Source organism: Zingiber officinale, chromosome 6B, assembly GCF_018446385.1.
Source record: "Zingiber officinale cultivar Zhangliang chromosome 6B, Zo_v1.1, whole genome shotgun sequence".
NCBI classification, from domain to species: Eukaryota; Viridiplantae; Streptophyta; class Magnoliopsida; order Zingiberales; family Zingiberaceae; genus Zingiber; species Zingiber officinale.
In genome coordinates, this window is record NC_055996.1 from 61,789,093 (window position 1) to 61,816,355 (window position 27,263).

Sequence of the window (27,263 nt, forward strand, 5' to 3'; positions counted from 1 at the left end):
CTTCATTGTCATGTCGAACTAAGTCCACCTGCAGGGTTTAACATGACAATCCTTATGAGCTCCTCTTGGGGACATTCTCAACCTAGATTACTAGGACACAGTTTCCTTCTATAATCAACAACACACACTATAAGTAATATCTTTTCCCAACTTATTGGGCCTATTGATTTATCAAGCTAAATCTCACCCTTTGATAAGTTAAAGAAATATATACTAAATATATATGTTTGTTATTATATTAGGATTAAGAGTACACACTTCCATATAATAACTAAGGTCTAGTTCTTTTATTAAGTCAGTATAAAAAAAATTTACCTAAAATGGTCCTACTCAATACACTTAGAGTGTACTAGTGTAATTTATTAGTCAAGATAAACTAATACCTAATTACACTATGACTATACCAATGGTTTGTTTCTTTCCATCTTAGTCATAAGCAACTGTTTATAATTTATAAAGAGCTGATAACATGATCTTCTGTGTGTGACACCACACACCATGTTATCTACTTTATAAATTAATTGAACAACTATATTTAACAAATAAATATAGAAATTTGACCAATGTGATTCTTTTATTTCAAAAATAAATGTTTACAAAAGCTAGGCTTTTAGTATACACTCTAACACTAGTGAACATCTTCCTTATCATGTTCACTAGTTTCTCTTCTTCTTCTAATTCTGAGTCAGATTCATCTTCTGACTCGGGCTTGGTTCGAGTTCATATTTTTGCCTCTTTTGTCGAACCTACAAGAAAAGGTATACTCTTCTCGACCTATTTTGAGTTTGTCAGTTCATAAAGTTCTAACTCACAACATAGTTCATCTAATTTTAATTTAGATAAATTTCTCAAAACTTTATAGACATCTGCTATAGATGCTCCAATGGCATTTCATGGAAATGAATTTAAAGCATACCTGAAAATTTCCCTATTTTCCAATTGGCGATCGATCAGAGGTAGTATGTTGAGGTGTGAAGTTGCCTCGCCATTTCTCCGTCTTGCATTTCTATGTTAAATAAATTATTTAATAATAAATATCATTTAGTTACCTTGGAGTTCTTTGTGCCTTCGTGTAGCTCAATAAGCTTATCCCAAAGATTCTTTGAATTCTTGAATAGTCTGATCCGGTTGAATTCTTCCTTCGTCAGTCCGCATTAGAGGATGTTTATCACTTTGGAATCTATTTCTGCTTTTTTCTTCTCTTTTGGGTTCCATTTTTCTATGGTTAAGGAGTGCACTTGATATGTTATTTACTAGAGTCGTGTACCCTCATCGAGTGCTCAGCCATTGTCAATGTCTGTCTTCAGAAACACCTCGGTTCTCCTCTTCTAGTATGGAAAATTGTCTCCATTGAAGAGTGAGAGGGCGGGGGGACAACGGTGTTATATCCCCCATTTTTAGCCATTGGTTCTTGAACACAAAAATAAGCGAGAAAAAAAAAATGTCCTAAGACTAGGTCTTAGATTAGTAGTGTTGAAGAAAGAGAATGTGAAATGAACAACTCGAGTAGTGTTGCATCAATTTTGGGCAATTTCCAAAATAAAATGAAAACTTGTCCAAAGAGATGATTGCACCAATTTAGGCTAAATAAAAAAACTCAAAACCCAAAAAAAAAATCGAAGCGAAAAACAATAAAAAGAAACCCCCTGCTTGAATGGTGGTTGAACCAATACAGAGCAAATAAGACTTTGATACAACTTGTAGAATCAATTGCACATGAGAGAGGGGTGAATCATGTGAATTTTAAAAATATTTTTTTTTCAACTTTTTGAAAATGAGTGCACAGCGGAAAAATAGTTAAGTAAGAAAGAATAAAACAAAGCACAACAATATACTTGGTTTAGAGTTTTCAATGATTCCTACTTCAAGACCCAGACCCTTTGGAGTTTCCTGATGGGTAATCTACTAAAATTCTCTACTAGTAAACTCTTGGTAGAGTAATCGAGTACAACAAGAAAGAAGTGTAACTGTTGGTCCTCTGACGGTCGGCTAGAGGGGGGAGGGGTGGAGGGTGAATTGCCCTATAAAAATAAACACAAACCTTTCTCGACTTATAGCTTAATTAAACCAAACACTTGTACAAAAAGAAATAAGAAGTAAAATAACTAAAGACATATGTACAAAAAAAGTTACTTAGTTTGCGATAAGAGGATTACTAATCCAAGACAGTTAAAGCTCACAAAAAAACTCCTTGGAGCGGAGTAGCCTCTTACAACGTTGATAGCTCACAAACAAGTAGTAGAACAGAAAAGAGAATCGTTTACAAGTGTTCTTTTTAGCTACTGAAATCAAGGTGTTATTTATAGCATTGATCCAGGTGCCTGGAAGGGTTCCTGGTGCCTGGGGTGGATAAAATTTTATTCATGACACAACGGATGGGGACTAGATAGGTTTTCTGGTCCAAGCACCTGGACCAGGTCCGGGCGCTCGGACCGAGCTAAACCAGCCCACAACCAAGTTCGCACCCGAGGCGCCTTGGCTACCCCAGATGATCGGGGCGCCCAGACTAGGTTCGGGCGCATGGAATAGCTCCTAGCACCCGGAGCACAGTCAATTTTCAGTTGACTTTCTGTCCGGGTCTTCCGCTCTGGTTCCACTCGCTTGGATGATTTCAGCCATCTGGAATAGGGCTCACCAAACCTATTTTTTGACCTACTCGAGCAACCTTCTGCTTCAGCTGCTCGTCCCTCGGAAACGCTACTCGCTTCCTTCTCGTCTACTAGCATATTCTTCTGCAGCACCTCGTTCCTCGGACGCACTGAGCCCGTTGACTCTCTCCCATGTCGTTCTTCTCACTTGTTGCGTCTTTCGCTTAACTTCCTGTGCTCCTAAGTTCCTGCACACTTAGACACAGGGAATCAAACCGCAACAAGACCTAACTTGACTTGGTTGATCACATCAAAACTACTATAGGGTACTTACAGTAACAACCTACACTTCCTCTGTGCAATAAATTAAATGACTTAAAAAGAAATGTTACCAATACGAAGATGGAGAAATTAGTGAGCACATGTGTTGGTGTTCATTCATCTATAGTAGTTGAGTGTAGCAACGTTGCACCATAGTAGTAGTACAAAATTGAAGCAGACGGACGGTCAAGGAATCACGTAGAGATTATATAAATTGATGTTTGAAGTTGCTAGTCAAACCTGTTTATCGGCTCTTCTAGGTGGTTGGACCACCCTCGGGTGACTAGATCTCTTCTTCAATGAAATTATTCACCTTGTTTCAAATAATTGCATTTCCACCTTCATAGTAGTCTATCTGATCCACCTTCTTCAATGAAATTATTTATCTCTGATCACCTAGATCCCTCCTGGGTGTCTGGAATGCTGACGTTGCTAGATCTTGATGAAGTCTTATCTGAGTCATCTTTATTAATTCCCACGTACCTAGACCACTGTTGTGCGCTTAGATGATGACATAGGCTAGCCATATGCCACCTCATCTGCTCACAAAGCTAGATTTAGGCAATTCCAAGCACTTGGACACACTCTGGTCACCCAGACCTCTAAGCACTTGGATCCTTCCGGGTGCCTGGAATTCCCTATTACAGCCAACTTCCAACTTCGATGTCCTGCACCATAGAGTTAGAAAAATAGACAAGGAATAATATTAAAGTTAATCTGACAGGCTCAAAACTGTCCGGTCTTGACTTTAAATTTACTGAAATCCTAGGTCGGACCAACACCTATTGTTCCCTCAATGGCGAGTGCGTCCTTACTAGATCTCTCTCCTCCAGTGCTTACCTGACTTACCATTTGCCGACTTACTTGACTTTGATCTTCTTGACCAACTAGATCTTCCTACTAGATGTCCCATCTGGACTTTAGCCAATTGTCAGGTTCTACAAACCCAACTGCACTTCCTATTAGTTATCAAGCCCTCCAGACCTAATTTGGATTTCAGCCTTCAGTCAGGTCTCATCAAGTATTTCAGTCTTGCACACTTGGTAAATATGTTAGAATACATAACATCCAACTTTAAACCATTTGTTATATATCAAAACCTGAGTTTGATTATTAGCGCTAACTGCACCAACAATAAACAATGCATAGGGATATCAACTAGTATCATAGTGAAATTAAAATCATAGAATCTTCCCCCAATTTAATTCATTCTTCTATCTTCATTCACTTGCGCTCACACACACTCTCTCAACTTCTGGTTCTCGAGTGTTCATGATCAACCAACCTTTCTATTGTCTAGATAACTTGGTTTGCGAAGTCACCGGTGCTTAATTAACAATGTCTATAGAATCGATATTTTTATTACTTAACAACTTTTTCGATATTTTTATTACTTAACAACTATTCCATGAACTTGTAGATAGACAACACCTGCCAAGGGTAGCCAAGGTCGGTCATGGCTGGCCAAGGGAAGTCACAGCCAACTAAGGCAAGCCAAAGCCAAAATTGGCAACTCGCGGCAAGCCGCGACTGCTAACTAAGGCCAACGACACCCAATAGTGACCAGTCGCGACTGCCCAAGGCCACCCAAGACTAACCGCAGTTGCCGACAGCCATCCAAGGTTGGCTGCTCGTCGGAGAGGAGAGTAAAGGGTAAGGGAGAGAGAGGGAGCTTACCAGCCGGAGATTGTCGCCGTAGGAGAGGAAAGAGGAATTGTCACCAAAGTCGTCACCGCCAAGGGGGAAAAAGGACACAAAAATGGGGGAATCAGGTGAGTGTTGATTTTTTAGGGTGTTTGGTGATGAAAAATACTTCGTCATCAAATTTGTTGTAGAATTGAAAAATAAAATAAAATAAAATGTGTCTAAAATCGATTAAGAGATCTAGTGAGCTCGGAATGATATAAAACTAGTTCCTATGTATTTATCAAGTTCTCCTGATTATATAAATGTTTTCACACATCAATTTGACCATATATATTGAGATTAGTGATTGTTTAAGATCAAAATGACTCTAAATGTCTCTAAGACCAATTGATAGATTTAGAGAACTCAGAATAATATGAAACCAGTTTCTATGTATTTATCTAGTTCTCTTGATTATATCCATTCCTTCAAATATCAATTTGATAGAATATATATATTTGTTTTGATAGCAGACAATTTGATGGACTCTAATTGACTAATGATTTGGTAAAGATCCTAAAAAGAGTTATTGATTGAACATGTTATAGTCATTTTGATATTAAAAAATTATTGTTCTCAATATATTAGATCAAATTGATATTTGAGGGCATTTATATAATCAGGATTAATAGACGAAGGCATAGAACTGATTTTATGTCATTCCAGCTCTTTATGTCCATATACGAGTTTCAGATACATTTAATTTTTTATCCAGTTTTCGATGAATCCTAGGAGTCATTGCAAAATTGGTGAGGAATCCTAGGAGTCGTTGTAAACTAAATATAATTTAAAAAAAGCTGTCCAAAATCGGTTGAGAAATCTAGAGAGCTCGGAATGACATAAAATTAGTTTCTATGTATTCATATAAATCTCCTGATTAAAAAATAATAATCTCAAACATCAATTTGACTCAATATATTGAGAACATTGATTTTTTTAAGATGAATGTATCTGAAAAATCTAATTTGTATTAAAAAAAATCACTAATCTTAATATATTATGTCGAATTGATGTTTGAGGACATTTATATAATAAGGATATTTATACAAACACATAAAAACTGATTTAATGGCATTCCGAGCTCTCTTGGTCCCTCAATCAAATTCAGACATGTATATATTTTTTTAAAAATAACTCTTTGACTAATCGATGGTTTCATCGCAAGCCGAATAAATAAATGTGACCAAAATTGGTTTGGGACACATTTATTTTATTTTTATTTTTCAATTCTTCAATGAATCCATTGATTTATCACAGAATTAGCTGCATTAATTCCTATATTTTTGCAAGCTTTTGCGATAAATTTTGAATTCGTCGGAGAGTTTGCAACGAATATTGTCCTTGTTGTCGAGTCTTCTCATAACCTTGCCTTCTAGCCTCCTCCGTCAGCCTTGTATTTCTTGGGTGCTTCCCCATCCTTCATGACTTACCTTCAAGAGCTTCCTTCGGCCTCGGTCTTCATCCTTGCCAAGCCAAACTTGGACTTATGTTGTCAAGACTACACACTTGGACTTTGCCTTTGCCAAGATCTCACTTGGACTTTCCTTTTTGTACCTGTATCCTACATACTCACAATGCATATCAAATACAACAAATAACCTAACTTAAACCTTTATGCAAACATCAAAACCTAGGGTCACACCAATTGCTCCAATACTAATAAGGTTGACTAAGTGTGTAGGTAGCTCAACTAGAAAGCCATAATAGGTCAAGTTGATTGGATACTACGTAAGGTAAAAGTTCTAGTTGCGGCTAGGTAAGGAAGTCCTAGTCAGTGAGACTGAGCAAAGAAGTCCTGATCGGTGGGACTAGATAAGAAGACTTGGCAGATCAATTACTCTAGGTGGGAAGATTAGGCAAGTTTGAAGGATTGGATGTCTAGCAACTCGATGGGTGCGGCCACGTCAATGGTTCAAAGGCCTAAGAATGGTCCAAGCGCCTGAAGTGGGATAACTCTACGATGAAGGGATCAGATAGGCCTCGGTTGAGGCTCCTTGGACTAGTCCAGACGCTTGGAATGGGCTATATAAGTACCTTCAACTAGCAGCTCAACAATAACAATTATTACTCATCTTCTACTTTCAAACAACGCTCGTGCTGCTCTGAAACTCCACTACGACACTGAAACACTACTTCAACAAAAACTTCCAAGTCTATACTCTTTCAGGATTGTCGGTATAATTGTTCATTTGTTAATTGTTTCATTTATTTATTTGTAATCGTATTTTATTATACTTAGTGAATCTGTGATAGATTGTCCAACGAAAGTAATCAATAATCATGGACCTTGGAATAGCAGCATAGGTTGTGAACCAAGTAAAAAGAAAGGTGTTAGCATTGTTTGTTATAATTTCATTTCTGATGTTATCTCTTTAGTTTTTGAAAAATAATAAAAAAAAAGCAAAATGCGCTATTCACCCCGCTCTAGCACTTCCTCCATCCTACACAATGGAGAGTTGGCAAGAGGCAAGTCCAAGTGAGTCACGGTTGATCGGACACATGGTAATTGAAAGTCCAGTGAAGAGTTGACAATAGGAAAGTCCAAATGGGTTATGGTTGACTGGATACTTGGTGATGGAAGGTACAATGAGGAGTTAGCAAGAGGAAGTCTAAATGGGCCATGGAGGATTGGATACTTAGCATGAGTGAAGAAGTCTCAGTAGGTTGAGATCAACCGGATATTAAGAAATGATAAAGTCCCAACAGGCCAAGATTGACCGGATGTTGGGCAACAGAAAGTCTCAATGGATCAAGTGTTGACTATATGTTTAGCAAAAAAAGTCCTAATAAGTTGAGGTTAATCGGATACAATGCAAGATGAGAGTTTAGCCTTAAAAAGGCTAAAATAGAGGTAGCAATCGATTGCTAGGAATTAGCAATCAATTGCTTACCCTCAACCTTGAATTCAAATTTTGAGGTGATAGGGATGGCTGGTTGAACTGGCTGGTTAGACTGCTATCACTCGATTGGTGCAGTGACTGGGTCAATATATTGGTGCAATCGACTAATCCAATCGATTAGTGGAATCGACTAGGCCAATTGATTGATGATTGGCATAGTGTCACATGAACAAAATCTTGTGGAATCGATTGGCTAGTTCGACTAGTGGCTAACTATTAATTGGTGCAATCAATTGCTGAAGTAAAAATAGTCATTCTGTAAGTTTAAATGGTCGACTTATAGTTTGACAATCGATTGGTGATAGGCGGAAATTAACCCAAGCAACAACCGTTAAAGAGGGTTTCGAGGGAAATTGAAGCAACCGATCTTTGAGATATTAGAGACAAAGTGCTGCTGTATTTCCAGTCATCAAGAGATATTCAAAAGCCACAACAAAGAATTCAATGCGAAGATTCATTCTTTTAATGTGTTATATTTTCATTGTTCTTATTTCTATCTTTGTTTTCATTTGTGTATTGTTTTGTATACAACAAGTGGTGTAAGAAATTTCTCTGCCTCTAGAAGGTATCCGAGAAGGAGAAGGTTATTGTGGTGGAAAATCACTAGAATTTGGCCTTGGATTAGTTGCTTTAAGAGGTGGATTCCAAGTAAAACCAAGATGTTGTGTATGTAGAGTCAAGTTTGATTCAAGTAGTCCGCTGTGCATTCAAACAATGAGCCCACAATTGAGGACGGAGCAATCAAAGTTATTGACCCTCTCTCTAACTTTGATAGGTCCAAACATAAAGGTTCATCTAAGATCTTAGGGTTGATTCTCCTTTTGTTTTAGTGATTCTACTAGAGGTTTTGGGGTTGACCTTCGAATAGTCTTTTCCATATCTCAAAGGTTTATTCAAGATCTTAGGATTAAATATTCTTTAGTCTCTATGGTTCGATTAAAAATTTTAGTGTTTACCTTCATAAATTTTCTCCTAGATCTAAATGGTTCGTCCAAAATCTTAGGATCAAGTCTCCCTAGTCTCGATGGATCATCTAAAGGCTAAAGGTCAACTTTCAACAATCTCTTCTAGACCTCATACGTCTGTCCAAATTTTCAAGATTAATTTCTCTTAGCCTCTCTTATACCTTGGATATCTATCCAAGGTTTTGAGACTGAGCTCCCTTTTAACCTCAATGCTTAGTCTAAAAACTTCAGGGTTGACCTTCGTAAATCTCTCCCAAACTTTAAAAGTCTGCCTAAGGTCTTGAGATTGAACTCTCCCCCTTAGTGTCAGTGTTTCGTCTATTCCTAGGGTCGACCTTCGAATAGTCTCTCTAGATCTCATAGCTTTCCCTTTACAACTGACCTCTTTAGCTTGACCTTATTGCCTCCTGTTGCACTAATGGGGATCTCTTTGATGGCCAACCTCTTTAACTCAACCTTACTCCCTTTTAATTCTGCTCCAAGAAGCTCTTTGGCGGCGTGTATACCTCTCTAACAAGGTCTTGTTCCCTCTCGGCTTCGCTATTAGGAAAGGTCTTTGATGACCGACCTCTCCAACTTTGCCTTATTACCTTTCGCAGCTTGCCATTAGGGAAGTTCTTAGGTGGACAACCTCTCCTACTTATTCACCTCCATTAGGGATACTTTCTCTTTGATAGTCAACCTCTTCAATGACGTTTTCCAACTTTGCCTAGTTACTCGTAGAGGTAAACTTTAGCATCTTGTTAACTAGAATTCCCTAATTAAGTTTTGTATATCTCTGCTCGACATGAAGGGGGCCTTCTCCTCGATCTCTCAACTCCAACCTCTCCAAGCTTTTCCCTTCAAACACTTCGAGCTCCCCAAACCCTCTATCCCATCCAAGTTCAATAGATTACAAGTCTTCTCAAGACAATTGCTACCGCCTATGCAGTTGCTAGCTATAAGTGAACATGGCTCACAATCATCATTTCTATTATTAAGAGCCAAAGCAGTTGACATTAACAGAGGCAACTAGAAGTAATGGCCATTGAATCAAAATTAATGACAACGATTAGAATTAATGACTAAATGATTGAATGATAAGGATCAGAGAGGTCTAGCAGAAAAAAAAATGGCACTCTTTGATGTAAATTCACATACACTCATTTTATCGGTCCCACGTGATAGATTTATAGCATTAATCAGGGATTAATTTCCGACGAAGCCAACGGAAATATTCTCCCATATGATAGTCTATTTAATTTTCTGATTCATCTCTCTATATATGGTTGTGGGGCCTATCGTATAGGACATCCGAGGTCTGTGTGTTACCTTTTACGAGACATACACTCATTTTATCTCTCCTAAGGCTTTTGTGCAATGATAAGCGATGAGACAAACTCCCAAAATAATAAAGATTCAAATATCACCTAGGATATATTATATCTTAGGAGTTTAAAAAATTTATGATGTTGGACCGTCCTGTTGGTCTGGATAGCAAGAAAACTAAAACGAAGCAAAACAGTAACCACTCACAGTGAATCGCTGGAGACATCGTTGAAGAATCGTTAATCGACGAAGGGGTTGCCGCTGTCGGAAGCAAGATCACGGAGTTGACGGAAAGCGCTTCAAGGTTCACGAGCCAAATCCCAGCCTCTGGATGCTCTCCCTTTGCTCGCACACGATCACCTCACAGCTTGGCAGCGCTCTCTGATCACCTTTGCAAAAACCTTCTGCTCTCTCCTCGGATCTGTTCTTGGACGCTCCTTTTATAGGAAGGCTGAGGAAGACGAAGGGGAAAGGACGCCCCTTCGTCTCCCTGGAGCGTGTAGCAAACAGCCGTTTGCAGCAGCGAAAGAGACGAACCCTTTCGTCTCCTGTAACGCCCAACATCTCCCACTTGTCCAAGTCAATCCATAAGGTTATATGGTCACATAGACCATGTCAGTCACATAGACTACAAGGTGATTGTTGGATCGAGACGCGCTAGAGGGGGGGTGAATAGCGCTCGTGGTTATTTCGTATCAAATTCGTAAAACTATCATAGTTAAAACACGCAGCGGAATAAAGAAACACAAATACAGAGACACAGGGGAATTTACTTCGTTCGGAGCCTAGATCGACTCCTACTCGAAGCCCCGCGATCCTTGATCGCTTTCCGTGGGCAACAACTAATAGCTCGAATAGAATTACAAGTGAAGTACAACAATCAATAAGAAATAATTAAATTATACCGACGACAATATCAATAACTGAAGATTCGGAGCTTCGGGTTGTCAGGGGGTCGTTGCAGCACTTCGAGATCATGTCGTTAGCAGCTAGTCGTAGAAGGATTGCTTGGAGTGAGTTGTATTGAGCTACTAGTCGAAACCCTCATTTATACTGTGTTCAAGGCGCCTTCAAACCCTCTCAAGGCGCCTCCAGCCCGTCGAGTCGCACGCATGGATCATCACAGACCTGGTCGAACTCTATCTGGTTCAAGGCGCCTTCAGCCTCTCCAAGGCGCCTTCAACCTTCAGTCCAAGGCACCTTGAGCTTCATTCAAGGCACCTCCAGTCTGCTGCGCTGGCTTTTCCTGGCTCGCACCCGAGGCGCCTCCAAGCTCCATGGAGGCGCCTCGGACACTGTTCATCCGAGGTTAACTTGTGCTCCTTTGGTCCTGCAAAAGTGTTAGTCCCAAACACATACCCTGCAAATCAAAGTTAGCACAAAACAACAGTAAATATAATAATAGAATATAATGACAGTCTCCGGACTGTCCGGGTCTGACTTCGGATTTCCAACCGGAACCCTAGGTCGACCCGATGCCTACTGTTCCCTTTACGGGGAACGCGTCCTCACCTACTCCACTCAGGAGATTTACCTGTTGCCAGTGCGATCCTCCAGATCGACTGGACTTTTGCTCGGTGCTCGATGCTTCCGGACTTTCTGTTGGACTTCCGCTTCCCGGCTGGTCCAGTCTTTCACCTGGTTCGCGACACCAGGACTTTCCACCTAGGGTTACCCCCTAGGACTTTTGCCTGAAGCGCTCGACCCACCAAGAGTTTCCGCATAGGGTTACCACCCCCTATGACCTAGGGTTATCATCCCCTAGGGTTTTCACCTGCCTAACCACAGTTAGGACTTTCCTGAAACACTTAGTCAAGCACGTTAGATCACAACACACCTTAACTTTGAATCCTTTGCCATTATCAAAACTCAGGTTCCATCGTCGGATGCTTCCCGCTCCAACAATCTCCCCTCTTTTGATTATGGCAACCCAAATTCAAAGTTAAGTTAAAACAAATGCATAAATATATCAAAAGGTTTAAGTGAGCAAGCTTATGTACATAAATTCAAATAAAAGCATAACTTAAGCTAACACTTAAACTTTGCGAAGCTCCCCCTTAATATAGGACTTCCTTTTACTTTTGAATTCGATAGATTTTTACTTTTTGAATTTCCTACTCTCCCCCTTTGCCATTTATCAAAAAATAAGCTAGTTTTACTTTTGAATTTCCTACTCTCCCCCTTTACCAAAAAATAAGTCAGTTGACCGCAAGTTTTAAGTTTCTAGAAAAAAATAGATTTAGTCTTTGAAAAAAACTTGTGTATTACTTAGCTTATAATTAAGTTTTACTGAAAAAAAAATGTTAGTTAAGGGAGAAAGAGGACTTTAAAAAGAAATATTTTTCTCTTAATTTAAAAAAGGTTGCAAATCATTTTGAAGTTTCTTTTTACTTAGCAAAAAAAAAATTTTGAAAGCCATGAGTTAACTTTTGCAAGTAAAGAAATATGCTTTTAATACTTTTAGCTAAGTATAGAATTAATCTAATAGGTAACTTAGCAAAAATTCATAAAGATAGCTAAGTTTGAGGGTTGCTATATTAGTCAGTTAGCTAAACCTTTTGCAAACATTGAATTTTGAAAATATAACTTAAGTGAAAAGATACATAGCTTAATTTGAATAAAATAATATTTATTTTTGAAAAACTTAGGAGTAAGAACTTGTTAATTTTTAGGACGCAGAGGGAGCAGCTAAAAGTTTAGGTTATTTATTCAGTTGGTCATTAAGTCCAAGCATGAGTCAAGTTAAATAGTTGTTAACTTATTAATTTGTTTTGATCAGGTATCAGAGCCCTAAAGTACAAGCATGCTTAAACTTAATATTTCCTTCACCAACTATCTAACCTTTAGCTACTTGCTGATTGCCTAGAGGGCAGCAGCTTTCACTTGGTTAGTCGAGTTAAGTCATTTAGTCCAGTTAGATTTGACTAAGACTGGAAGACTTGACTTGATTACTGTTAATAAAGTATTTAACGCCCAGACTCATATTGATGCACAGAAATAAGCATTCTTGAGTCCAGGCTGTACCCTATGCATCTCACACCATTCTATATTTTTCAAACACAAGCAAGGTATACCTAGGTGTTTGTGAGATGCTCTGGCTTAGATCTAGGGGAATAGGATTTCTAGGGTAGAGCCTAGGCTAAAACTAGATTATGAAAATTTTAAGAAAAATGGGATTTTAAAATCATTATTTTTCCTAGATTTTGAAAAGAATGTGTTTTGAAGTAAGACAATGAATTTTGAAAATTAATATCTATTTTACCCAGCATATTCCTATTTGTCTTCTAAGTACACTGAACTCAAGTTCAGGTAAAGGTTTTGTGAAAATGTCAGCTAGGTTTGATTTGCACTCAAGATAGTTGAGTGCAAGTTCACCTTTAGCTACATGATCCCTTACAAAGTGGTGCTTTATCTCTATGTGTTTAGTTCTAGAGTGGTGAATTGGATTTTTTGTTAGATTAATTGAGCTTATATTAATTTTAATTAAATTAATTTTGAAAAATAAGTTAATTAATTTTGAAATAATTTTTAAATAATTTTGAAATTGATTTTGAAAAGATTTTTAAAATAATTTTGAAATTAAGTTTTTAAATTATTTTTAAAATAATTTTGAAATTAAGTTTTAAAAGAATTTTAAAATGATTTTGAAATTAAGTTTTAAAAGATTGTTTAAAATAATTTTGAAAATAATTTTGAAATTAAGTTTTAAAATGATTTTGAAATTAAGTTTTAAAAGATTGTTTAAAATAATTTTGAAAATGATTTTGAAATTAAGTTTTAAAAGTTTTTTAAAATGATTTTGAAATTAAGTATTTAAATATTTTTAAAATAATTTTGAAATTAAGTTTTAAAAGTTTTTTAAAATGATTTTGAAATTAAGTATTTAAATATTTTTAAAATAATTTTGAAATTAAGTTTTAAAAGATTTTGAAATTAAGTTTTAAAAGTTTTTAAAAATGATTTTGAATTTAAGTTTTAAAAAATAATTTTGAAATGACTTTGAAATTAAATTTTAAAAGATTTTGAAATTAAGTTTTAAAAGTTTTTTAAAATGATTTTGAATTTAAGTTTTAAAAAATAATTTTGAAATGATTTTGAAATTAAGTTTTAAAAGATTTTTAAGATGATTTTGAAATTAAGTTTTTAAAGATTTTTAAAATAATTTTGAAATGATTTTGAAATTAAGTTTTAAAAGTTTTTTAAAATGATTTTGAATTTAAGTTTTAAAAAATAATTTTGAAATGATTTTGAAATTAAGTTTTAAAAGATTTTTAAGATGATTTTGAAATTAAGTTTTTAAAGATTTTTAAAATAATTTTGAAAATGATTTTGAAATTAAGTTTTAAAATTTTTTTAAAATGATTTTGAATTTAAGTTTTTAAAATATAATTTTGAAATGATTTTGAAATTAAGTTTTAAAAGATTTTTAAAATGATTTTGAATTTAAGTTTTTAAAGATTTTTAAAATAATTTTGAAATTAAGTTTTAAAAGATTTTGAAATTAATTTTTAAAAGATTTTGAAATTAAGTTTGAAATTGATTTTGAAAAGATAATATTAATTATGAATCTTATTTTAAATTTGAATTAATTATAGTTACGAGTTTAATTTTGAATTTGAATTTTAAATTCCTTAGTCATCTAACCTGATCTAGGTTTTCAATCAGGTACTCGTATAATTGTTGTGAGATGATTTGAGGTTCAATTTAAGGGTTTAGTTTAACTTTGTGTTAGATTCAGGTTTAGCTTTGGGTTCAATAAGTAGGCATTCTTTGGATAAACTTCTGGGCTATGGTCAATCACAAGGACATCATTAAAGTAACCATGCCTTCGAGGTTTTCCAAATAGTCCTACCCATTGAACTTAATACAAAACCTTGGTCTAACTAGTTAGGATCCATAAAGGGTAGTTTCGGTCAGTTCCACTTAGCCAAATGCACCAGGTCGAAGCCATATCTTCCTAGACATGCGATGACTAAGTTTCCCCAACGTACTATCATCCAATACTTCACCAGTACCGTTGGTCAAGTTAAACTTAACTCCTTTTAATCTAACCTTAATTACCCTGCCGGGTAGTCTATTCTTGTTTACCCATTTCGGGTAGATTAAGTTGGGTTACCTAGTCGGGTAGTTTAGTTGGGGGTGCCAGCTATTCTGGATCCTCCTTCTAATTTTTATTTGATTTAAGTTGAATTTGAATTAATTTAATTTCAAATTTTTTATTTAATTTTGAATTTTGAATTTTAATTGAATTTAATTTCGAATTTTTAATTTAATTTTGAATTTTAATTTCGAATTTTTAATTTAATTTTGAATTTTAATTTAATTTCAAAATTTTAATTTTAATTTTAATTTTAATTTTGAATTTTGAATTTTGAATTTTGAATTTTAATTTAATTTCAAATTTTGAATTTTAATTTAATTTCAAATTTTGAATTTTAATTTAATTTCGAATTTTTAATTTAATTTTGAATTTTGAATTTTAATTTAATTTAATTTCAAATTTTTATTAATATTGTTTTTGTTTTTGCTCCCCCTGGATCATAGCCTCGATATGGTCTATCGAGGTAGTGTATTTGATCCTTCGGGATCCAATATTGACCAAATCCAACTTGATTAATCAATTTGGACTTGGGGACCCATGCTTGGACTGTTTTTCTATTTGATTTTTTACTAGAGATAAATAAGATTTGTATTTTTCTTTGGTTTAAATCCTAGCCCAGTTCTATTGTAAACGGCTCTTTGTGTCCCAAGAATTATGTCAAGATTCTTGGAACATAAAGAAAACCGTTCTAGTGTTTTCTCTAGATCCTTGACTTGAGTTTTCATACTGGAGTTCTCTTCTTCAAGTTTTTGAACTTGAGTTGAGTTTCCAGTCTGAACTGGTTCAGTCAAAGATTTGGAGTCAGCCACTTCTTTAAGGACAGCTACTTCCTTTAGAAGTGACTTAATTCTAAGATTCGACTTAGCTAATTTTCGTAATAAATAATTGACTAAGTTATTGAATCGAGGGATACTTACGGAGGGATCGGGCCCTTCGGAAACGGATACGGATCCGTGGCTTCGCTCGGACTCGGCCTCCGACTCGATCTTGCTCTCGGATTCGTCGATCTGGTCCCGGGCCATCAGCGCAAGTAAACTCGTCTGATCGAGTTCGTCGTCGTCATCTTCTGAGGAAGATTCGTCCCATGTCGCCTTTAAGGCCTTCTTCCTTCTTTGCTTCTTTGCATCCTTTTGATTAGGGCAGTTGGCCTTGATGTGCCCCTTCTGGTTGCACCTGTAGCAGATCACTTCGAACTTTACCTTAGAACTTGGTTGGGCCTCCTTGGATTGGACTGCCTTTTTTAGGTCCTTCTTGTTGAAGCCTTTCTTCTTCTTGTAGAGTCTGTTCACAAGGTTCATGAGCTCAGTTGTTAGTTCTTCATCTTCATCATCTGAGTCGGGTTCTTCTTCTAACTCTGGTTCAGTTCTTCATCGTGCTCTCGGTTCGCGCGTTCGACTGGTACCTGCAACCAAAGCAACCCCCTTCTCGGTTGGCTGTGCATTAGTCTGCTCATGTAATTCAAACTCACAGAATAATTCATCTAACTTTATTGAAGATAAATCCTTGGAGACTTTGTAGGCATCTACCATTGATGCCCACAATGTGCTCCTCAGAAACGAGTTTAGTGCGTACCTTATGACGTCCCGATTCTCTATCTTTTGCCCGATTCCATGGAGAGAATTGAGGATGTCTTGAATGCGCGCGTGTAGCTGGCTTGCCGTCTCATTTTCTTGCATTTTCATATTATATAATTTATTAAGTAAAAGATCTCTTTTACTTACCTTGGTGTCGGAGGTCCCTTCGTGAAGCTCGATCAGCTTCTCCCACAGCTCCTTGGCGCTTGAGAATGGACCGACGCGGTTTAGTTCCTCCTTTGTTAGTCCGCACTGGAGGGTACACGTTGCTCTGGCATTTGCCTCCACCTTCTTGATTAATGCAGGTTCCCAATCCTCGCAGGGTGTAGGATTTCCGTCTTTATCCGTTGGCAGATCCAAACCAGTCTTGACGATCATCCACATCTCGAACTGGATCTTCAGGAAGTTCTCCATTCTGCCCTTCCAGTAACTAAAGTCCTCTCCGGTGAAGAGCGGGGGACGGACAGTGCTATAACCCTCTTGTTGGGCCATTTTAGATTAACTATGAAGAAAATAAACGATAAGAAAAATCCAGGACTTGGTCCTGGATTAGTAGTGCGGGAAGTATAAAAAGTAGAACATGAACTCGGGTGGTGTTGCACCAACCTCGAGCAAAAACCGATTCAAGAAAAGAATTATAATATAACTATAAAGCTAAATTCTAATTGACTCCGAAAAATAAAACCACGAAAAATTGTTTTGAATGGTGGTTGCACCGATTCAAAATGACCCCGCTCTGATACCAATTGTTGGATCGAGACGTGCTAGAGGGGGGTGAATAACGCTCGTGGCTATTTCGTATCGAATTCGTAAAACTATCGGAGTTAAAACACACAGCAGAATAAAGAAACACAAACACAGAGACATAGGGGAATTTACTTCGTTCGGAGCATAGATCGACTCCTACTCGAAGGCCCGCGATCTTTGATCGCTTTCCGTGGGCAACAACTAATAGCTCAAATAGAATTATAAGTGAAGTACAATAATCAATAAGAAATAATTAAAGTATACCGACGACAATATCAATAACTGAAGATTCGGAGCTCCGGGTCGTCGGGGGGTCATTGCAGCACTTCGGGATCGTGTCGTTAGCAGCTAGTCGCAGAAGGATTGCTTGGAGTGAGTTGTATTGAGCTGCTAGACGAAACCCTCATTTATACTGTGTTCAAGGCACCTTCAAACCCTCTCAAGGGGCCTCCAGCCCGTCGAGTCGCACGCATGGATCAGCACAGACCTGGTCGAACTCTATCTGGTTCAAGGCGCCTTCAGCCTCTCCAAGGCGCCTTCAACCTTCAGTCCAAGGCGCCTTGAGCTTCATTCGAGGCACCTCCAGTCTGCTGCGCTGGCTTTTCGTGGCTCGCACCCGAGGCGTCTCCAAGCTCCATGGAGGCGCCTCGGACACTGTTCATCCGAGGTTAACTTGTGCTCCTTTCGTCCTGCAAAAGTGTTAGTCCCAAACACATACCCTACAAACCAAAGTTAGCAAAAACAACAGTAAATATGATAACATAATATAATGACAATCACCGGACTGTCCGGGTCTGACTTCAGATTTCCAACCGGAAACCCTAGGTCGACCCAACGTCTACTGTTCCCTCTACGGGGAACGCGTCCTCACCTACTCCACTCAGGAGATTTACCTGTTGCCAGTGCGATCCTCCAGATCGACTGGACTTTTGCTCAGTACTCAATGCTTCCGGACTTTCTGCTGGACTTCCGCTTCCCGGCTGGTCTAGTCTTTCACCTGGTTCGCGACACCAAGACTTTCCACCTAGGGTTACCCCCTAGGACTTTTGCCTGAAGCACTCGACCCACCAAGACTTTCCGCATAGGGTTACCACCCCCTATGACCTAGGGTTACCACCCCCTAGGGTTTTCACTTGCCTAACCACAGTTAGGACTTTCCTGAAACACTTAGTCAAGCATGTTAGATCACAACACACCTTAACTTTGAATCCTTTGCCCTTATCAAAACTCAGGTTCGATCGTCGGATGCTTCCCGCACCAACAATGTGATCGTGTCACAAAGACCAGAGCGACATTAGTTGTTGGTTGCTACTCGGAAAACCTAGAGGCTCCACTGTACAAAAATTTTGTACAAAGGTCTGAACCTTTTCCTAGCTACCATGTGTTCTTTTAAATTAAATTTTGGATCGCCTGCGGAACTTAACACGTTTGATCCAAAACTTAATTTATTTGTTCTTTTAGGTTTTGACTTGGATCTCTTGCGGAACTTAACACGTTCGACCCAAGTCACCTTAAGTTATTAATTCCATTAAATATTAATTTCCATAATTGGTTCCCAGTACTGACGTGGCGAGGCACATGGCCTTCTTGGATATGGGAGCAACCACCACCGACTAGACAAAACCTTTTATGGAAAGCTAATATTTAATTTCCTAAAATAACTTTAGGTTAACCGAAAAGAACAATCAAATCACAAGGAAAAGAAAAACAAAAGAACACTATATCGAAAACAAATTCGAAACTCTAGAATCATATGCCTCTTGTATTTGATATTATTTCCATAAATAACTAGCATGATGCGGAAAGGAAAAATTACTAGTTATACCTTCTAGAAAAACCTCTTGATCTTCTACCGTAATCCTCTTCTAACCTCGGACGTTGTGTGGGCAACGATCTTCCGAGATGAGAAACCACCAATCACCTTCTTCTTCCTTGCAAGTTTCGGCCATCAAAACTTCTTCTAGGATGAAGAGGTTCGACCACCACCACCATGCTCCAAGGGATGCTAGAAACGAGGCTTGCTTTCTCTCCTTCTTCTCCTTCCTTGATCCGGCCACTAACAAAAGCTCCACCAAGAGATAAGTTTCGGCCAACAAGAGGAGAGGAGAGAAATAGGGTCGGCCACACCACCAAGGAAAAGAGGGAGAAAAATAGAATAGAGTCGTTAGCCTTGAAGCCTCCTCTACCCCCTCTTTTATAATCCTTGATCCTGGCAAATAAGGAAAATTTAATAAAAATTTCCTTAATTCTTTTTCCATTGAAAAGGAAAAATTATTTAATTAAAATAATTTTCTTTCTCAATTTTATTTGGCCGGCCACATAAAAGCTACAAACAAGGAGAGTTTTAATTAATTAAAACTTCCTAATTTGTCTCCAGAAATTTATAAAATTTCTCCAATAATTTAATCCCTTCATGATTGGTTTATAAAAAGGAAATTTAATAAATTAAAATCTTTCTTTTAAACATGTGGATAAAAAGAAAGTTATCTCTAAAAATTAAAATCTCTTTTAATCTACAAATAAGGAAAGATATCAAATCTTTTCTCAATCTTTTGTAGAAACTAATAAAAGAGAATTATTAATTTTTAAACTTTTCTTTTAAATCATGAACATGGTTAAAAAGGAAAGTTTTCTTAAAATTTAAAATCCTCCTTTAATCAACAAATAAGGAAAGATCTCAAATTTTAAACTCTCTTTTAAAATCATGATATCCACATAAGAAATAATTTTAATAAAAATCCTTTTTAATATTCTAGTGGCCGGCCACCTAAGCTTGGGACCCAAGCTTTGGCCGGCCACCTACATGGCTCATCCACTTGGTCTTGGCCGGCCCTAGCTTGGGTTCCAAGCTAGCTTGGCCGACCCCATTGGATGGCTAAGAAGGTGGGTATGCGGTGGGTATAAATATCTATATACTAGAGGCTACGATAGGGACCGAGAGGAGGAATTGGTTTTGGTCTCCCGATGAAATTAAGCATCCCGTGTTCGCCCCGAACACACAACTTAATTTCATCAATAATAATTCATTCCACTAAAGAACTATTATTGAACTACCGCACCAATCCCAAATTACATTTTGTGCTCCTTCTTATTATGAGTGTGTTAGTCTCCCTGTGTTTAAGATAACAAATGTCCACTAATTAAGTAAGTTACTGACAACTCGCTTAATTAATATCTAGCTCCAAGAGTAGTACCACTCAACTTCATCGTCATGTCGGACTAAGTCCACCTGCAGGGTTTAACATGACAATCCTTATGAGCTCCTCTTGGGGACATTCTCAACCTAGATCACTAGGACACAGTTTCCTTCTATAATCAACAACACACACTATAAGTGATATCATTTCCCAACTTATCGGGCTTATTGATTTATCGAACTAAATCTCACCCATTGATAAATTAAAGAAATAAATATCAAATATATGTGCTTGTTATTATATTAGGATTAAGAGCACACACTTCCATAATAACTGAGGTCTTTGTTCCTTCATAAAGTCAGTATAAAAGGAATGACCTCAAATGGTCCTACTCAATACACTCTAAGTGTACTAGTTAATTATATAGTTAAGATAAACTAATACCTAATTACACTACGACCTTCCAATGGTTTGTTCCTTTCCATCTTGGTCGTGAGCTACTGTTTATAATTTATAAGGAACCGATAACATGATCTTCTGTGTGTGACACCACACACCATGTTATCTACAATATAAATTAATTGAGCAACTACATCTATCATAAATGTAGACATTTGACCAATGTGATTCTTATTTCTAGATAAATGTTTATACCAAAAGCTAGGCTTTTAGTATACACTCTAACAATCTCCCACTTATACTAAAAGACTAAGCTGACATATCTGCTGCCATACATCTGATTCTCATGCCTTTCAAAAAGCTCTTGCCTTAAGGACCTTAGGTTATCATCTGATGCAATCTAAGCGGCAACAACTTCTCCTCGTTATACAATTTCTCATATTGGGTAGTACTTGCGCTCTATTGTGTTTACTTGCCTTATAGACTCATGGTTTCTTCGAGTTTGTTACTGCACCATTATTATTACAATAAATTGTAATAATCTTTGGACAAACTAGAAATCATATCTAAGTCTATCTTGAGGTAATTAAGTCATTCAACTTTTATGGCTACCTCAGAGGCTTGCCATATACTCAACTTCTATGGTGGAGTCCAGAAAAACACCTATGCCTATCACTCTTCCATAGTTATGACTTTTCCTCCTAAAGTAAACACAAAACCCCGAGGTCGACTTATTATTGTCCCTATCCGATTGGAAGTCAAAATCCGTGTAACCCACAGGGACCAAATTAACTGCCTTGTAAGCTAGCATATAATCTCTAGCGCCTCTAAGGTACTTTAATATATGCTTTACTGCAGTCCAATGTCCTTGTCTAGGGTTACTTTGATATCTGCTAACTATGCCCTTGGCAAAACAGATTTCTGATCTCGTGCATAGCATACATTAGGTTGTCTAACTGCCGAAGCATAAAGAACTGCCTACATGTCCTCAATCTCCTTTGATGTCATCGGAGACATCTCTTTAGATAAAGACACTCCATGCTTAAAAGGTAAGAAACCTTTCGAGGAGTTTTGCATGCTTAAAACGAGCAAGGATTTTCCGATGTATCAAGCTTGGGATAAGTAAAATATATTTTTTCTTTTGATCCCTTATTACTTTGATCTCAAAAATATATACATTCTCCCAAGTCCTTTATATCGAATTATTTGGACAACCATACCCTTACTTCTGACAACATTTTGATATTGTTTCCAACTACCAAAAATGTTATCTACGTATAGTACAAGAAATACCACCACGTTTCCATCACACCTTTTGTGTACACAAGACTTATCCGTTTACTCAATAAATCCATAGGTCTGGATTACTTTGATAAACCGGATGTTCCAAGACCTTGAAGCTTTGCCTCAGTCCATAGACTGATTGAGCTTGCACACAAGATGCTCTTAGCCCTTTGCAATGAACCCTTCTGGTTGCTTTATATGGATGCTTTCATCAAGACTTCCATTAAGGAATGCTGTCTTGACATCCACTTGCCAAATAGATAAAAGAATCCGGATAGACTTAAGCATGACTACCAGTGAAAAAATTTCCTTTTTCATCAAGCCTTGCTTTGAAAGTTACTACCTTCCTTTCTATCCCTCTTTTCCTATTATAGACCTTTTTACACCCAAAGGCTTTTACACCATTTGGTGGTTCTACAAGCTTCCAGATTTTATTAGAATACATATATTCTAATTCTGTTATTCATTACTCTTTGCCAAGATGTTGCATCTTTATCTTGGAGTGTTTCGTCATATGTCCGGAGATCAGGTTCATGTCCTCCAAGGATCGAGTCCAAAAACTCTCCCAAAACATGAATCTTTTTAGGTTGCCTAACAACCCTCCCACTACGACAAGGCACTTTCTACAATTGTGTATCATTTGTGATACGTGTTGCAGTTTCCTTGTGGTATCTCATCTTATACAGTTGGTACTAGATTAGACATGTCTTTTATTATTTCCTTAAGAACAAATTTTCTTATGGGCACATGGTTTATTACATAGTCATTTTCTAAAAATCAGTCATTGATGCTAACAATGACCTTCTTATTTTTAAGACTATAAACCTACTTTCATTTTACTAGGATAACCCACAAACAAGTGAATTCATGTCCAACTTATCATTGTCTCTCTTCTGCATATGTGCTGGACTACCCGAATCCGAATATGCTTCGAAATAGGCTTACGCCTATTCAGCAATTCTATATGAGTAGAGAGTTCTGACTTTAGAAGGTACTATATTCACTCCCGTTTCCAGAGTATATCCTTAAAATGATTTTGATAATATTCTTAATAACTCATCAATCTACTTATTTCCATAAGAGTCCTATACCTTCCTTTTCCTACACCATTCTGTTGGAGTGTACCAGGTGCAGTTAGTTTGGATTGAATCCCTACTTCTGATAAGTGACTCCTAAATTCTCTCAAGAGGTACTTGCCAGTATGATCTCACTATAGTGTCTTTTTACTTTGTTGTTTCTCCACATCAGCCTAGTACTCTTTGAACTAATCAAAGTACTTAGTCTTGCGGTACATTAAGTAAATTTATTTGTATCTTGAATAGTTGTTTATAAAATAGACGAAATATACAATACTACCTCTTGTCTGGATAGTCATAGGATCACACAAATCAGAATCAACCAATTTCAACATATCTTTGACTCCATACCCCTTAGACTTGAAAGCTTCTTGGTTATTTTTCCTTCCAAGTAAGACTCGCAGGTTGGAAAGATTTCTACTACTAATGAACCCAAAAGTTCATCAGCTACCAATGAATCATACTCAAGTTAATATAACCTAGCCTTAGATGCCAAAGATATAATTGGTTCATTTCCGAAGGTTACTTTCTCTTAAAGTTAGAAGATGTGTTACTAATTTCCATTTGTTGCATCGTGAGAGTTATTGGATTTATAAATTGTCAACCAACGTACCAGAACAGATAACTTCCCTCTTTTTCTTAATAACAACTTTGTTATTAAAAGAGGCAGAATATCAAGTTCTTTGAATATTTTAGAAACTGAAAACTAGTTCTTTCTAAACTTGGTGCGTAAAGACAATTACTCAAAAATCCATGTTTTATTCTTATCAAAAGATAAATATCTCCCACTGCAACAACTACCATTTTTACAGTAGTGCCCATGTGGACGGTGTTTTAATTTTCATTTAGTTGCCGGATTTCCTGGAACCCTGCAATGAATTGCGGACATGATTAATGGCATCTGTATCTACACTCCAGGTTCTGGTAGATAACACCACTAAACATGTTTCAACTAATGAATTAAATACACCTATGTTGTTCTTAGTTCTAAGAAGACAGTCTACCTTAATGTCCAAGTCCTATTTTCAATCATTACAATTGGGATTACTAAGTCTTTCTTATAGTATGACTACTAGGGGATTGACAAACATTTTAAATCCTAAGAATCACAAAAATACTTGGTCAAGATCAACTCCTTAAAAATCCCCATGAATTTTGTATGCCACGATAGTGTGGACGTATACAAAATCGAAGAGGAGATTTTATTCATTAATTTTATTATCTCGTCAACTTTACTTTATGACGAATAAAATTAATAGTTGATCTGTCTTTGATCAAATATTTGGTCAAAAACTTTTGAATTTAAAAAATATTGATTCCTCAAACAATATTATTTAAATTCACCAACACCTCAAACACCGTGAATTTTGCATGCCACGTTAGTGTGGACGTATATAAATTCAACATTTGTAAAAGGAGGGTTTTAACCCATTAATTTTATTATCTTGTCAACCTAACTTTTTGACAAATAAAATTAATAGTTGGTATCATTTGGTCACACAAATAATAGCAGTGACTCCGATGGGGAGGATACTATTAGATGTGTCTAAGTGTATACCATTACTTGACACTAAGTCCATTAATAGATTATGCCCCTTCCGTTGGGGAAGATCACACGCTCTTAATTAACTTCCTATAGTCATCCAAAATTGGAAGTCTGTTCTAGTGATCCATAAACAAGCTCATCCGTTATGGAGGAAGGCACTCAGAGCCAACGCGCAAGCTTGTTTGCATCACTTACAAACCAGTAATGGAGACCACGGGATTTACTTAAAAATCTCTCTCCCACTTAGTTATTTATAAATGAGGAATTTTAACTATGCTAGCCTACTAAATATGTAAACTAACATGCACACACAGCACAATATAAAAGCAATAAATAGAAAATCTAATTTTCAACTATTATGGCTTTTATCTCTTGTTGTCCTCCGTGTGTTGTCATCCCAAGCTGCTGTCATATTTGACCACTGCCACTTGTCGCATCCATCTTGCTCCTAGTTCCGCTGTGCCTCTGGTCCTTAGAAGGTTCCACGCTTTGCAAGATTCGATCCGCGACATAAATAGAATTTTACATTTTGATCCTATATTCCTCGAAGGAATGTACATGTAAACTAGATCGAACATAAAATAAAATTTACATCCATCGATCCTATATTCCATAAAAGGAATGTACATGTAACTAGATCAAAAATAAAATCCTAATAAAACTAAATACAGCTCCTGCTGTATTTATAATACAATCATGCACACACAATAAAATGCTCTTAACACGTCCAAGGGTCCAATCACACACATAATAACTATAAGTCATAATAGTTGGATCCTACATCCACAAAGTTAGCACATCCTACTATTAACCTGCCTAAATTATGTATGACATGTGCATAATTAAACTAATACTAAATACACAGAGGCAAAACCCTAGCTCTGATACCAATTGTTGGTTGCTACTCGGAAAATCTAGAGGCTCCACTGTACAAAAATTTTGTACAAAGGTCTGAACCTTTTCCTAGCTACCATGTGTTCTTTTAAATTAAATTTTGGATCGCCTGCGGAACTTAACACGTTTGATCCAAAACTTAATTTATTTGTTCTTTTAGGTTTTGACTTGGATCTCCTGCGGAACTTAACACGTTCGACCCAAGTCACCTTAAGTTATTAATTCCATTAAATATTAATTTCCATAATTGGTTTCCAGTACTGACGTGGCGAGGTACATGGCCTTCTTGGATATGGGAGCAACCACCACCGACTAGACAAAACCTTTTATGGAAAGCTAATATTTAATTTCCTAAAATAACTTTAGGTTAACCGAAAAGAACAATCAAATCACAAGGAAAAGAAAAACAAAAGAACACTATATCGAAAACAAATTCGAAACTCTAGAATCATATGCCTCTTGTATTTGATATTATTTCCATAAATAACTAGCATGATGCGGAAAGGAAAAATTACTAGTTATACCTTCTAGAAAGACCTCTTGATCTTCTACCATAATCCTCTTCTAACCTCGGACGTTGTGTGGGCAACGATCTTCCGAGATGAGAAACCACCAATCACCTTCTTCTTCCTTGCAAGTTTCGGCCATCAAAACTTCTTCTAGGATGAAGAGGTTCGACCACCACCACCATGCTCCAAGGGATGCTAGAAACGAGGCTTGCTTTCTCTCCTTCTTCTCCTTCCTTGATCCGGCCACTAGCAAAAGCTCCACCAAGAGATAACTTTCGGCCAACAAGAGGAGAGGAGAGAAATAGGGCCGGCCACACCACTAAGGAAAAGAGGGAGAAAAATAGAATAGAGTCGTTAGCCTTGAAGTCTCCTCTACCCCCTCTTTTATAATCCTTGATCCTGGCAAATAAGGAAAATTTAATAAAAATTTCCTTAATTCTTTTTCCATTGAAAAGGAAAAATTATTTAATTAAAATAATTTTCTTTCTCAATTTTATTTGGTACATAAAAGCTACAAACAAGGAGAGTTTTAATTAATTAAAACTTCCTAATTTGTCTCCAGAAATTTATAAAATTTCTCCAATAATTTAATCCCTTCATGATTGGTTTATAAAAAGGAAATTTAATAAATTAAAATCTTTCTTTTAAACATGTGGATAAAAAGAAAGTTATCTCTAAAAATTAAAATCTCTTTTAATCTACAAATAAGGAAAGATATCAAATCTTTTCTCAATCTTTTGTAGAAACTAATAAAAGAGAATTATTAATTTTTAAACTTTTCTTTTAAATCATGAACATGGTTAAAAAGGAAAGTTTTCTTAAAATTTAAAATCCTCCTTTAATCAACAAATAAGGAAAGATTTCAAATTTTAAACTCTCTTTTAAAATCATAATATCCACATAAGAAATAATTTTAATAAAAATCCTTTTTAATATTCTAGTGGCCGGCCACCTAAGCTTGGGACCCAAGCTTTGGCCGGCCACCTACATGGCTCATCCACTTGGTCTTGGCCGGCCCTAGCTTGGGTTCCAAGCTAGCTTGGCCGGCCCCATTGGATGGGTAAGAAGGTGGATATGCGGTGGGTATAAATCTCTATATACTAGAGGCTACGATAGGGACCGAGAGGAGGAATTGGTTTTGGTCTCCCGATGAAATTAAGCATCCCGTGTTCGCCCCGAACACACAACTTAATTTCATCAATAATAATTCATTCCACTAAAGAACTAT